Consider the following 13,026-nt stretch of genomic DNA (forward strand, 5'->3'; position numbering starts at 1 on the left):
CCCTATATTAGGTTGGGCGGACCTACCTATGGTTTTGTGCATGCTTTTCACACATGGTTTTGGATGCGATGGTTTTCGGTCCATGGTTTTGGACGCGATGGTTTTCGGTCCATGGTATTGGATGCTTCGGCATGTATAAATATGTATTGTAACATTGAAAGGAACATAATGAAAAGTCAAGCTGGTAGTCACGGTTTTGGGATCCAGGGAAAAATCTTTGTGTATATGTGTTTTATGTGTTATGCTCTTTCATAGTTTATTTTTTGTGTTTTAGAATTCGTACGTAGGTAATTTCTGTATGGGGTTAATGCCTCTGAAATTTGTACCCAATCAATGAAGGAGAGAGAAGAATGAGTTTGAGATGAGATGGCTAAATGAGGAGGAGGCTCCTTGTATTTATATGCAACATTGTGGGCTTGAGGGTGCAAATTAGATTGCTAGCCGACCTTGACAATTTGTCCATAATGAAAATAAATTCATAATTCCATTTGTACATATCAGAATGGGATGATATTTAGATCAATCCTACACCTATCGAAGAGAGAAATATGATAAAAATAGAAGTTGCCTCATATGAGTTTTCCAAGGTGAAGTTTGGTCCTATTTGCCAAATTTAACACTCCCTTTCAACTAGGGAGAACTTCACCTGCTAAATTGTCTGACAATCTGTACCATCCCTATCTCTGCTCTGCTCTGATTTTCTCTGTTGAACCATGAAGAAAGAAGAAATGATTGATAATGTGTCATATCATTCTCCACTGACCCAAATTTAGTCTCCAATAATAGAGAGTGTGTCATACCACTCTTAACTGACTCGAAGTCAGTTTCCATTGATCCCAGATCAATATCAACATCCTAGTATAGGGAGTACGGTAGTACATGATGCATCCATGGGTAGTACTATGATCCCTATCCTCATTTCCCTACTCATTTTCTAGATGAGAGGTACTTCCCATGAGTCCTAGACTAAATGGGTAGGATGTGATGGCAGGAGAAGGTGAACCACTCATCCTATGCATATCTCAACATGGGGTATCATAAGGGAAGGTGAACCACTCACCCTGTACATCACGCACCATTAGGGGAAGGTGAATCAATCACCCTATGGTCGCTCATCACTCCAAGAAGTACCCCAAGCCCCCCAGAGCTCCAAGAGCTTAACATTCATCTCATATGAGACCCTCATAAGGGGGTCTCTCCATGACTCCAAGTCGTTCAAGGAAGGTTAAGAATTTGACCTTCCCCAGGGGCTTCATAAGAATATGGCGACCTGATCATTAGTCCCAATGTGTTAGAGCCTTATTTCTCCCTATTGTACCATATCCCGAATAAAGTGGTATCTGATATCAATATGCTTGGAGCGGTCATGAAACACGAGATTCTCATAAAGACAAATCAAACTTTGGTTTTCACATAAGATCACAGTGGTATCCACACATTTCCAAATAGCTCACTAAAGAGCTTCCTCAACCAAATAGCTTCACAAGAGGCCATACTAGAAAAAATGTATTCAGCCTCAGCGGTGTTCAATGAAACCAACTTTTGCTTCCTGAGCATCCATGATATCGAAGTAGAACCTAGAGAGAAGCAACATCCAGATGTGATTTTATGATCCACCACACTACTACAACAGTCTGCATCAAAGTAACCATGGAGCCTTACATTCCCTGTAGATTAGCTCAGTCCATAAGTGATTGTGCCTCGGAAATATCTCAAGAGATTCTTCGCAGAAATTCAATGTATGTGATTAGGCTCGACCATAAACTTACTCAATTTAGTCACTGCAAAACATATGTCCAGAGAGGAGTTCACCAGAAACATCAGGATGCCCATGAGTTGATGATACTCAGAAAAATTTCCCAAATCATCCCCAGTAACACTTCCACATAACTTCTTGAAGTTAAGTTCCATTGAAGTTGTCATGGACTTGCAGTCCACCATTCCAAATCTTTCAAGTAGCTTCACAATGTATTTTCCCTGAGAAAGGAAAATATCACTTGGATTTCTCCATACCTCCAACCTTAGGAATTAATGCATTAATCCTAGGTCATTCATTTCAAATTCGGAAGCTAACTCCCTCTTACTTTGATTAATAAGAGGGTTTTCACTTGTCAAAAAGAGATGGTCCACATAGAGTATCAAGATGAGAGGTCAACGGTTGCCCAACATCCTTCTTCCAAGCCCAGCGTGGACTAAGGCAAGGCTGTCCACTCTCGCCTTTTCTGTATATACTCATGGCAGATACTCTTAGCAGGAAGCTAGCTGCAGAAATGAACACTGGTGATCTCCCAGGAATTCGAACTGCAAATTCTCTCAAGCCTATAAACCATGCTCTCTTTGCAGATGACTCCCTTCTCCTAGGAGGAGCCTCTACTAGAATAGTAGCTAACTTCGATTCTGTGCTAAAAAGTTATTGCAGAGCTTTAGGAGCTGTGATAAATGACAGAAAGAGTTCGATCTATGGATGGAATGTAAGCCAACACAATCTCAATACCATAGCCCAGATACTTGGTTTTGAGTGCTTCGCCCATTGGGACAACATCAAATACCTCGGCTTACCTCTCACATCTGGAGTCAACAACAGATCTCTGTGGCATGGCATCATTAGAAAAATTAAAGACAAGATCACCTCCTAGGGAGGTTACTGGCTTACCAAGGGAGGGAAAATTATCTTACTTAAATCCGTATTATCTGTTGTCCCCATATATCAAGCCTCTTTCCTTCTGGCTCCGAAACACATAATGGAACAGATCTCATGTCTCCTGAGAGACTTTCTCTGGAAAGGAGGTAGAGGCAATCACAGTAAAATGCATTTGGAAAACTCGGATCTTTTCAAGCAGCCAATATTGGACGAAGGTCTACAGATTAGAGACCCCACTTTATCTAATCTGTCACTTGGATGCAAGCTCCTTTGGAAAATCTATTCAAATCCCACACACCCTGTCAGTGAAACGCTCACCTCCAAATACGTGCAGGGGATCTCTCTCAGGCATCTGTCAGCAAATAACACTCTCGCAGGCACACATACATGGAATCTCTGTAGGAAATGCATCAGCAGTTTCTAGAAACAATTGTATTGCATACCTGGCAACGGGGAGAAGATCTTTCTTTAGAAAGATCGCATCATGAATAGCCCCCCTCTTAACTCCCACAAAGAAATCAACGAGCTTAGAGATTGGCTCCACAGAGCAGGGATAAGAAAGCTAAATGAAATCTCTGCATGGGATAGTAAAGGGAATTGGACTGACTGGGCACTCCCTCCCGTGCCGGCGCAGCTCCACTATCAACTCGCAATCCTCAAAACGCTGCTCTCAAACGCAGCGCCGGTCCATCGCAACAGCGCAGCCATATGGGGGTGGGGTGATTCGGGTTCTTATACTTCAGCTTTGGGTTACACTACCCTGCAGACCAAAAAAGACAGATTGAGAACTCCAGCACTATGGAAATATGTTTGGAGCACCAATGGGCTACCCAAAGTTAACTTCTTTTTTTGGATTCTCATGCATAATAAACAGCTCGCAGGGGATAATCTGTCAAAACGTAATATTGCTGGGCCTCATAGATGCGAAATGTGCAGAAACTCTGGAGAAACAACCTCTCATCTGTTCATTGATTGTGATTTTGCCAAAGAAGTATGGAAACTAACTCTTCTTGGACTGCCCGCCTCCCCTCCTGTTATAGACATTTTTGTGCCCTACAACTCCAAGCATGAAATGTCCATAAACCAAGGGCTCCTAAGTCCCTAAAAGTGTTTTTCTAACCCCTAAAGGAACAAGGTCAACAGATTACAGCTTCTCCCAGAAGTTCTCCACCAGAAACTGCTCAGAATTGGTCAAAACAGGATCATTGCAGTTGCTCCACTGGCTAGGTGCGTTGCATCTCACCCAAATGCACTGTGAGGGTGCGTTGCATTTCAAAACTCCCTTCTATGGGGTGCGATGGGCGAGAAATGACAAATGGCAGTGTCATTTCGCGAGGTGGAGAGGCAATGGAAGTTTCCAGAATCTTCTCCTGTGACACTTGCCTCACTGAATTCGACCAAGGATGAGTAAGAGGCCCTCAATCTCCAAGTGGAAGCAAGAACTGACAGAGAGAAGACACTAATCAATCACAAGCTGACTCATCCCCCTTACAGATATCTATATATGGATCCCTCATCCCCGAGATCCGGAGGCTGGAATTTTGCATATTGTAAGGAATTGCTGTTGGTTTTTTGAGACAAACATCAGATTGTTGGGTGATCTATGCTTTGTTTGAGGTGAAGAGGGGCTTCTTTGTTGGGAGGTTGATGCTAGGTCAGAACAACTGGTTGTAACTCCTCCTGGATCTTTTCTTGTTTATCAATAAAAACTATTTTAGTTTTCCTCCATGATTTTGTATCATTGATGCTTGTTACATTTGTATGGTCAATTTACATCTGACCCTAGATTGTTTATGAATATAGATCCATGTCTTTGTATAGTGCTATGCTTCTGTGATCTTACAGGTACTTTGTGAAGCTGGGCGTGCAAGGGAGCAGGTAGCTGAGGACTATCAAAGAAGAGAGGGATCGAATCGAAGGATTAGCGCAAGACAGAGGTTGGTCTTTCTATTCCTCTCTATCTATAATTCATAAAGGAAAGACAAAAGTAGTTTTTCTCTGTTTGTTTCTAAGGCAGCTGTCACACCTTAGTGGGATAGAGCAGTTCTATATAGACACTTTTCCCTGTAACAAAATGGCGACTCCGCTAGGGAATGTCTAATTAGTTTGTTTGTGTATCATTCTTTGTTGTTTGTTTCATAAACATATAAGTAGCTTTCGAACTGCATTCGCCATAACAAATGCAAAGTAGATAACTGCTGCTTCAATCCATTCACTAGATCTGTTTATGATTTAAACAGCTGATTCACAAACTATCTGATTGCCCTTGTGATAGCTCTTAGACCCTCCTTAGATCTACCCCTGATTGTTGCATTACTGATTGCTTTTTACTCAGCCAAAAACCAAGGACTGAACTGCAAACTGTGACCCGGAACCCTGACAGAGTCTCGTTTCTGGCCCAGCGCAGGTACTGTTAAGAGATCCTGAATTTCAACGCACTTCCCGAAGGGGCAACCTGCGCTGCGTTTCAGATTCTCTATGTTGCAGGTGCGCTGATCAGACTAGCTCTGTGCAACTGTGGTTCCTATGCTTCATTCTTTCTAGTTCTATCCTTGAATTTTGCTGCCTGTGATCAGTATATGTCTGTTTGAAACCTCTTTTCCTTGCTGTTATTCTGCCTCCTTTGTACAAAAGAACTGTAGATGTTTTTATGTGTTTGTTGAGTCATTTACAGTTTTCCTTTGCAAAAGTAACATAGTCGTACTGTCGTCCTTTGATTTGAATCTGTTGCAAGTGTCGATTTAGATCATAGGAGAAAGTTTGATTGCTGTTGATGGTCGATTATCCTGTTACTATTGCCTTTGGTCTGAATTTGTATTTTTCTAGTGTCAAGAACGAGTGTTCATTTCAAAATCGTAAGGTGTCGTAATCATCTCTGTTTTTTATTTCGAAAAAGAGCTTGTTTATATTTGTCGCTTGAAAAGAAATTCAGATTTGTACATCAAATTTCTTTTTAGCATTAGTACTAAGAAAGTCGAAAAGAAATACATGCATGTGCATTTGCATATAGACAGTCTGTTTGGCTTGATTTAGGAAAGTTCATTTACAGTGTGCTCTTTGCTCTTTGTGAAAAGATTCTGTCTTTCTTTTCCCCTAGTAGCTAGGATTTTCATTGCACAAAAGAGATAAAAGTTTGTTTATCATCCTTAGATTGCATTTTAGGAATTACATCTACATCTCGTGGTGAAATCGAAAGGCAAACTTCATAAACAAGATCAACTTAAAATAAATTCAATGAATCTAACAATGCTTTGGAACTTAACGCACAACATTTAGAGGTCTAGGCTAGAGACGTATTCCGGCGTCGTAAAGCCTGGTAACTGTTGTTCTCACTGATGGTTGGGTGATTCCTCCACTTTGAGAGGATAAGTGCCAGTACGGACTTGTGCTCCCACGTACCGTCGAGTATATTTTGGGAGACCCCTATAGGCTTAAATCCTTTATCCTTAGGAAGCCGTGTCTGCTGCCCTATCGATCGCAATGCACTGAACACAGCATTCGGGAAGATTGACTTCCGTACCGTAAAAAGTATTCTGCAGTTTTGCGATTGGTTTGGTACTCCCTCTACCTAGATCTCTAGAGCAGTCCCTTTCATTCCTTTTAAGACTCCTTAACGGAAAAGGTCGATCTGAGTACTTGTCACTTCAGGCTCATTAAAAATCGAAGGAGACTAGAGTCACCTTTTGTTTTCTCTCGACTCTTAAAAACTGAAAAACAAGTTGTGTCAAAGCGTCTAAAAATTTATTTTAAACGGAATATTCATTACCCCTTTCCTACGTTGATCTTGGGTTGAGAAAATGGAGTCCACCAACCAAGGAATTCCCCTTGGAGGAAATCCTAGTCCCTTCTCCTCTTGGGGAGATGTTGGTGCACCCCATATGGCCACATTGTCACTTCCAGGACTGACAATTGGTTTTCCTGTATGGCTCTTCTCAACCTCTGTCATTCAGAACACCACTATTCCTGAACAATCGAATCAACAATTAGATGAGTCCAGAGTTACCCACCAACCTTCTACTTCCTCTAATTCTTCCTCTCCTCCTTCCTCTTCGCTTGATGGGGCTGGTAAAGCCAAAAGTCAAGTTCCTAAGGAGAAGAAGGAAAAGAAGAAGAAAGAGAAGAAGAAGAAGGAGCCAAAAGCGAATGGGGGCAAACGAGTGTCGTCTAACGAAAATCCACACACTGCACCGACCAGGCCTAAATCACCATGTGTCATTTGCAAAGGAGACCACTTTCACAAAGATTGTCCTTGCATCCCTCGGATCTTAAGGGACTGGTCTCCTCGTTTGCACAACCCGGTGTCGTCAACCTCTGATGATCATGTTGAAAACACACTGTCAACTAGTGAAAGTGAAGCCCCAGGACAAAAAGGAAAATATAGATTTCCTTGTAAACTGTGCAAAGGCGATCATGCCGTCCACCGTTGTCCCTTCTTAGACGAAGCTAAAAGAGTTTTGGATGATCATCCGATTTCACCGTTACGACTTCTTCCTGGATATAAAAAACTCTTGCCGAGTCCGTCACTAGTTGAAAATCTGGCTGACCTGCTCAGGTGGTCGACCGAAGCATCTGTCATTGAAGATGAACCATCTGAATCCATACCAGACGAAAGTCAAAAGGTCGAGGCAGCAGTTGACCCGGTCTTGCCTTTAGAGGTTCCATCTTCAGATGATACAATCAGTGAAGAGAACAAGGATGACACCGTCCAAATTCTTTTCATAAGCACAGACTCCAACGAACATGGGGGCAATTTACCCATTCCTTTACTGCAGGAAGGAAGTTCGTCAGAGTCGTACCCGGTCGTCTTTTCGGTCCCACCTCCAAGCAACCTAGTTGTCTCCTTCGACTGGAATCAACTAGGCAGACCCCGTTTACCGGCTAGTATACCATTCCGAATTATTGTTCAAATATATAGAATGGTTATGGTTGGTACCATCATGGATGAGGGGGCTTCTGTGAGTATCCTTTCCTCAACTGCTTGGAAAGCACTTGGTTCACCATCGCTTTTGCCTGAGATGAGAAATCTGACAGGCTTTGATAAAGGAACCAGTCGACCATTAGGGATCCTTCCCAATGTGCCCATAACATTGAGAGGGAAAACCGTTCACATGAACGTGATGGTAGCTCAAGGACCCCTGGATTACAATCTACTTCTTGGACGAGACTATATTTATTGCATGAGAGCCATTGTCTCATCACTCTTTAGAGTGATGTGTTTTCCGCACGAAGGAAGAGTGGTCAAGCTCATAGACCAGCTTTCATTTCCCGGATCATGCATAGCAAATAGTCATATACCATCCCTAAATGGTTTTTTCATGCAAGAAATGTCTCAATCTCCAGTCCGTCCACCCGATGAGCGCGAGTGATTCGGGGGGACATGACTGAAACCCAGGGGGCATGCACCCTGGCCTGCTTCGGCAGGAAAACTTCGGGTATAGGGTAGGTTTCCGCGAGAGAATATGACTAGTCTGTACCCCCGTCCGTGATTGGAAGAGGGGGTTATTCTAGAACAAGATCCTCTTGTCAAAGTTATGTGGGTTGGCGGGCATCGCCGCTCACCTTTGTTTATTTCGATAGACATCGCCGAAGAAGTGTTTTGTTTGCACTGTGAATAGAGCAATCTTTGGGTAACCTGTAAGAGGTAGGCCTATCTCGGCAAAACAAATGTTTTAACGGACTAAAGAAGAGGTAACCTTGAAACTCTATTTTATACCTGGGGGCATGCAAACATTTTGGAGTGCAAGCAAAGAGCGACTATTTATTTTTAAAATTTTTAGGACCTCTAACCCTTTAAACTCATAGGATTGGTCGTCTCCTAACTTGCATAAAGGAAGGATGTGGGGCAAAACTCTAAAAATTGCCGTTTTATATGAGACATTCTTATCATACGACTGGATTAATTGAGCAGTTTTAGCACATAGTTCAAGCTCGTTAAAAAATAAACATAAGACATGAGCAAATGTTTCCACCCGCATTTAAGCTCGTTAAAAAATGAACTATTCCCCGGTAAATAACCATTGTGAATGTAGTACTTTAGCCATTAAAGCCTTGGTCGTGTTTGCACCGTCACCTCCACTTTTTCATTGGCTGATCATTCACCTCCATTTGATTGTTTACCCATTTTGAGGAACAACTGCGAAGAGTGATATCACTAGCCATCCTTGTGACATTGCCATGATTGGAAAATTCCAAACCTTACCTGGAATCAGCTGCTACCCGTTTCATCACTCGTTCCTTAAAAGACGAGTCTCCTTTAAGCTCTTTTCAACTGACTCGTAAAATATGAAAAGATTGCCGAGCCATTGGCCTCTCCAGCTCGTTAAAGGGACAGGAAGTGTTATCCCTCCTCTAGATTTTAATCTTTTTGGACTTGAGGGATTATTGCACAAAAAGATCGAGCGCTTGTTTTGTTCGGCTCATTAAAACTATCGAAAATTCATCCCTTCTGTATTGTTTTATACTTTTTCGGACTTAAGGGATTAGATGACGAAAAAGGAATTTTGGAGTTACCTTTACATTCCTTTTCAGAATCTCTAAAATAGAAAAGGACCGAGTTATCTTTGTCGTTAAACTCGTTAAAAAGATTAATAGCGACAAACTTGTCTTTAGACGAGAACGAGTTTCACTATCGCTAGGCTCGTTAAAACATAGCGATGGGTTTGCCCGAAGGGAAAATTATAGAACAAGCATATGTTATCCTCCTCAAGCTTGACAAAAATAAAGAGGTACTGGTCAGCAATGACTGGGGAAAAATTGGGAAGAAAACTCAAAGAAACTTTGTTGGTAGCAAGTCGCTCTTGAACATGACACTTCCACTCCATGTCCGAGTCGGGTTGGGTTGTTTCATTCACTAGTCACATCACCATGGTCACACCATACCATCCACATTTGGGGTTAATGCTACCGATCCATCACATCAGTGTCGCCGATATGTTCAAGAGAAGTCATCCAGAGAAGTCACCTGTGTCTCACCCACTACCATACATTATACTCCATTCTTTCATGACCGCCACCCCGAACCTTATACCACCAGATCGTTTTCACCTCCATCAAAATCATTTGCTCCGTTCCGTGTCATTGATGTGGGATTCATTAAGGCCCTCCTATGACGGATCACTTCTTGTCGACATCAGCTCATTATCCAAGAAGTTGATCTAGGAACACCCCATTCAGTACTTTGAAGCTTGCATGCCTCAATGGCAAGTTTCTCACTTCCGGCAACAGGTTTACATCAATGGCCTTCGACCGAAAGATTTTGCATAGTGTTCGATGCCAAGTCCTTTATTCACACCACGTGAATTGTACTGCAGTACCTTGAGGATCATTATCATTATCAGTGATTCCTCTCGCGCTTGTTAACAGTTTACATCATTGACTGGTAATCAAGCGATGTCTTTCCATGTTCGACTTCAGAACATTTCTCACATGGATCGACTTGTACTTCGAGTGAAGATCGGACGAGATTGAAGACCCCAGATCTAGTTTCATCCATCCGGGCTGCGATATATATTCAGGGAAATAAAGACATTAAATGTACATCATTGCAGCACAGATAATCATCCTACCAAAAGGATGATGGCTCTATCAGAATCATCAGTCTACACTCAGACGATTGTCTGTCCTATGTACATGAAAATGAATTTATAAAGCTGAGCATGGGAATGCCCGCCTCAGCTAGATCATGAAAATAGTATGAAGATAATGTATTGTATTGTATCTTATTACAGGTCTCCTCCCAGCATTGAAAGAACTTCGGATCCTCATAATAAAGCATTTCACCCGACACCAAAAGGTTAACGGCCTCATACTTTAGGGGGCAACTGTTATAGACATTTTTGTGCCCTACAACTCCAAGCATGAAATGTCCATAAACCAAGGGCTCCTAAGTCCCTAAAAGTGTTGTTCTAACCCCTAAAGGAACAAGGTCAACATATTACAGCTTCTCCCAGAAGTTCTCCACCAGAAACTGCTCAGAATTGGTCAAAACAGGATCATTGCAGCTGGTCCACTGGCTAGGTGCGTTGCATCTCACCCAAATGCACTGTGAGGGTGCGTTGCATTTCAAAACTCCCTTATATGGGGTGCGATGGGCGAGAAATGACAAATGGTAGTGTCATTCCGCGAGGTGGAGAGGCAATGGAAGTTTCCAGAATCTTCTCCTGTGACACTTGCCTCACTGAATTCGACCAAGGATGAGTAAGAGGCCCTCAGTCTCCAAGTGGAAGCAAGAACTGACAGAGAGAAGACACTAATCAAATCACAAGCTGACTCATCCTGCTTACAGATATCTATATATGGATCCCTCATCCCAGAGATCCGGAGGCTGGAATTTTGCATATTGTAAGGAATTGTTGTTGGTTTTTTTGAGACAAACATCAGATTGTTGGGTGATCTATGCTTTGTTTGAGGTGAAGAGGGGCTTCTTTGCTGGGAGGTTGATGCTGGGTCGGAACAAATGGTTGTAACTCCTCCTGGATCTTTTCTTGTTTATCAATAAAAACTATTTGAGTTTTCCTCCACGCTTTTGTATCATTGATGCTTGTTACATTTGTATGGTCAATTTACATCTGACCCTAGATTTTTTATGAATATAGATCCATGTCTTTGTATAGTGCTATGCTTCTGTGATCTTATAGGTACTTTGTGAAGCTGGGTGTGCAAGGGAGCAGGTAGCTGAGGACTATCAAAGAAGAGAGGGATCAAATCGAAGGATTAGCGCAAGACAGAGGTTGGTCTTTCTGTTCCTCTCTATCTATAATTCATAAAGGAAAGACAAAAGTAGTTTTTCTCTGTTTGTTTCTAAGGCAGCTGTCACACATTAGTGGGATAGAGCAGTTCTATATAGACACTTTTCCCTGTAACACCTCCCTAGCACAGCTCCATGGCAGATCTCTTTACTGAATGGTTTCAATGGTACCCTCATAATATCCCCAACAAATCCCTTTGGTTTCACATTTGGCTCTCCATCCCCAAATTTGTATGCTGGGAAATCTGGCTTGCCCAGAATGACTCAATCTTCAAAAATTATACACGCTCTCCTGCTAAATCTGCCTCAATTGCAAAAGCCTTTCTTCTTGAAACTGTCCTCCTTCATTACCAAAAATTAGACTCCTCCCTCCTCCCCTCAGAAAAGGCATGGTTGAACCTTCACAGCCCTCATCCCATAAGCAAAGCCCGTTCCCTCTCCCCTCCCCTCCCCATTCCATCTTGGAAAATTAGAGAACCTGAAGCTGCCTTTCAAACTTGGTGGAAGATCCAAAACACAACTTCAATCTTTTTCGACGTTGCCTCCAAAGGAAATCCGGGGGCTGCGGGAGCTGGAGGAGTCATCTACTTCTTAGACAATCCCAGAAAAGTTCGCTTTTGCTGGGGGCTTGGTATTCACACAAAAGAATCAGGCAGAGCTCCTTGCTCTCACAAAAGCCTGCCAAATAGTCTGGGATAAAGGCATCAAAGAATGCCAAGCATTCAGAGATTCCGAAATTCTCATTAAGAAGATCATCTCGGACGACCAGTTCAACAATGATATTATCAACAAGTCTCTGAAAAGGTTAAAGATAATTCTGCAAGATTTCACTTCCCTCAAAATATACCATATTCTCAGAAGCTTGAATAGCGAGGTGGATGAAATGGCAAACAAAGGATGTCTCTTAGCACTAGGAGCTCTCAACATCAATGATAACAGCGCTACCTCATACTGTATTCCTTAATTCAAGTGCAAAATTGAACAAGAAGCATTTAGATGCAAGGAAAAGCTGTGTAAAGACGGTTGATTAGGCTTAGGCCCAACCATACCTCAATAATAAATTATACCTGTTACAATTAAAAAAAAAAGATGAGAGGTCTATCATTCTCAACCATAAAGTAAAAGTTCAGATCAGCTTCACTTCTTGTAAATCCCAACTTCATCAGATAGTTGTCGATTCTATCATACCAATCACAAGGTACTTTCTTCAATCCATAGAGCCATTTCTTCAACCTGCATACACGTGTTTGAAGATATTGAACTTCAAACCCCTTAGGTTGTTCTACATAGGCTTCCTCCTTAAGTGAACCATGCAAGAAGGAATTCTTGACATCCATTTGGTGTAGATTCCATCCTTGCGAGGCAGGAAGGGCTATGATTAAACGAATGGTGGTGTAGCAGGCAATTGGTGCAAATATCTCATCATAATCTATACCTTCCTTTTGAGAGAAGCCTCGAGCAAAAAATATAGCCTTGAACTTTTCAACACTTCCATCAGCTCCATGCTTGATCTTGTAGAGCCATTTCGAGGTGACACTAGACTTATCCTTGGGTCTAGGGACTACATCCTAGACATCATTCTTCATAATCGACTCATACTCTTCATTAATTGCATCCTTCCAAACTTGGTGCTTTACGG

The sequence above is a fragment of the Pinus tabuliformis genome, chromosome 6, assembly GCF_031772625.1.
Source record: "Pinus tabuliformis cultivar Carrire ecotype Pingquan chromosome 6, CPIR1, whole genome shotgun sequence".
Taxonomy (NCBI): domain Eukaryota; kingdom Viridiplantae; phylum Streptophyta; class Pinopsida; order Pinales; family Pinaceae; genus Pinus; species Pinus tabuliformis.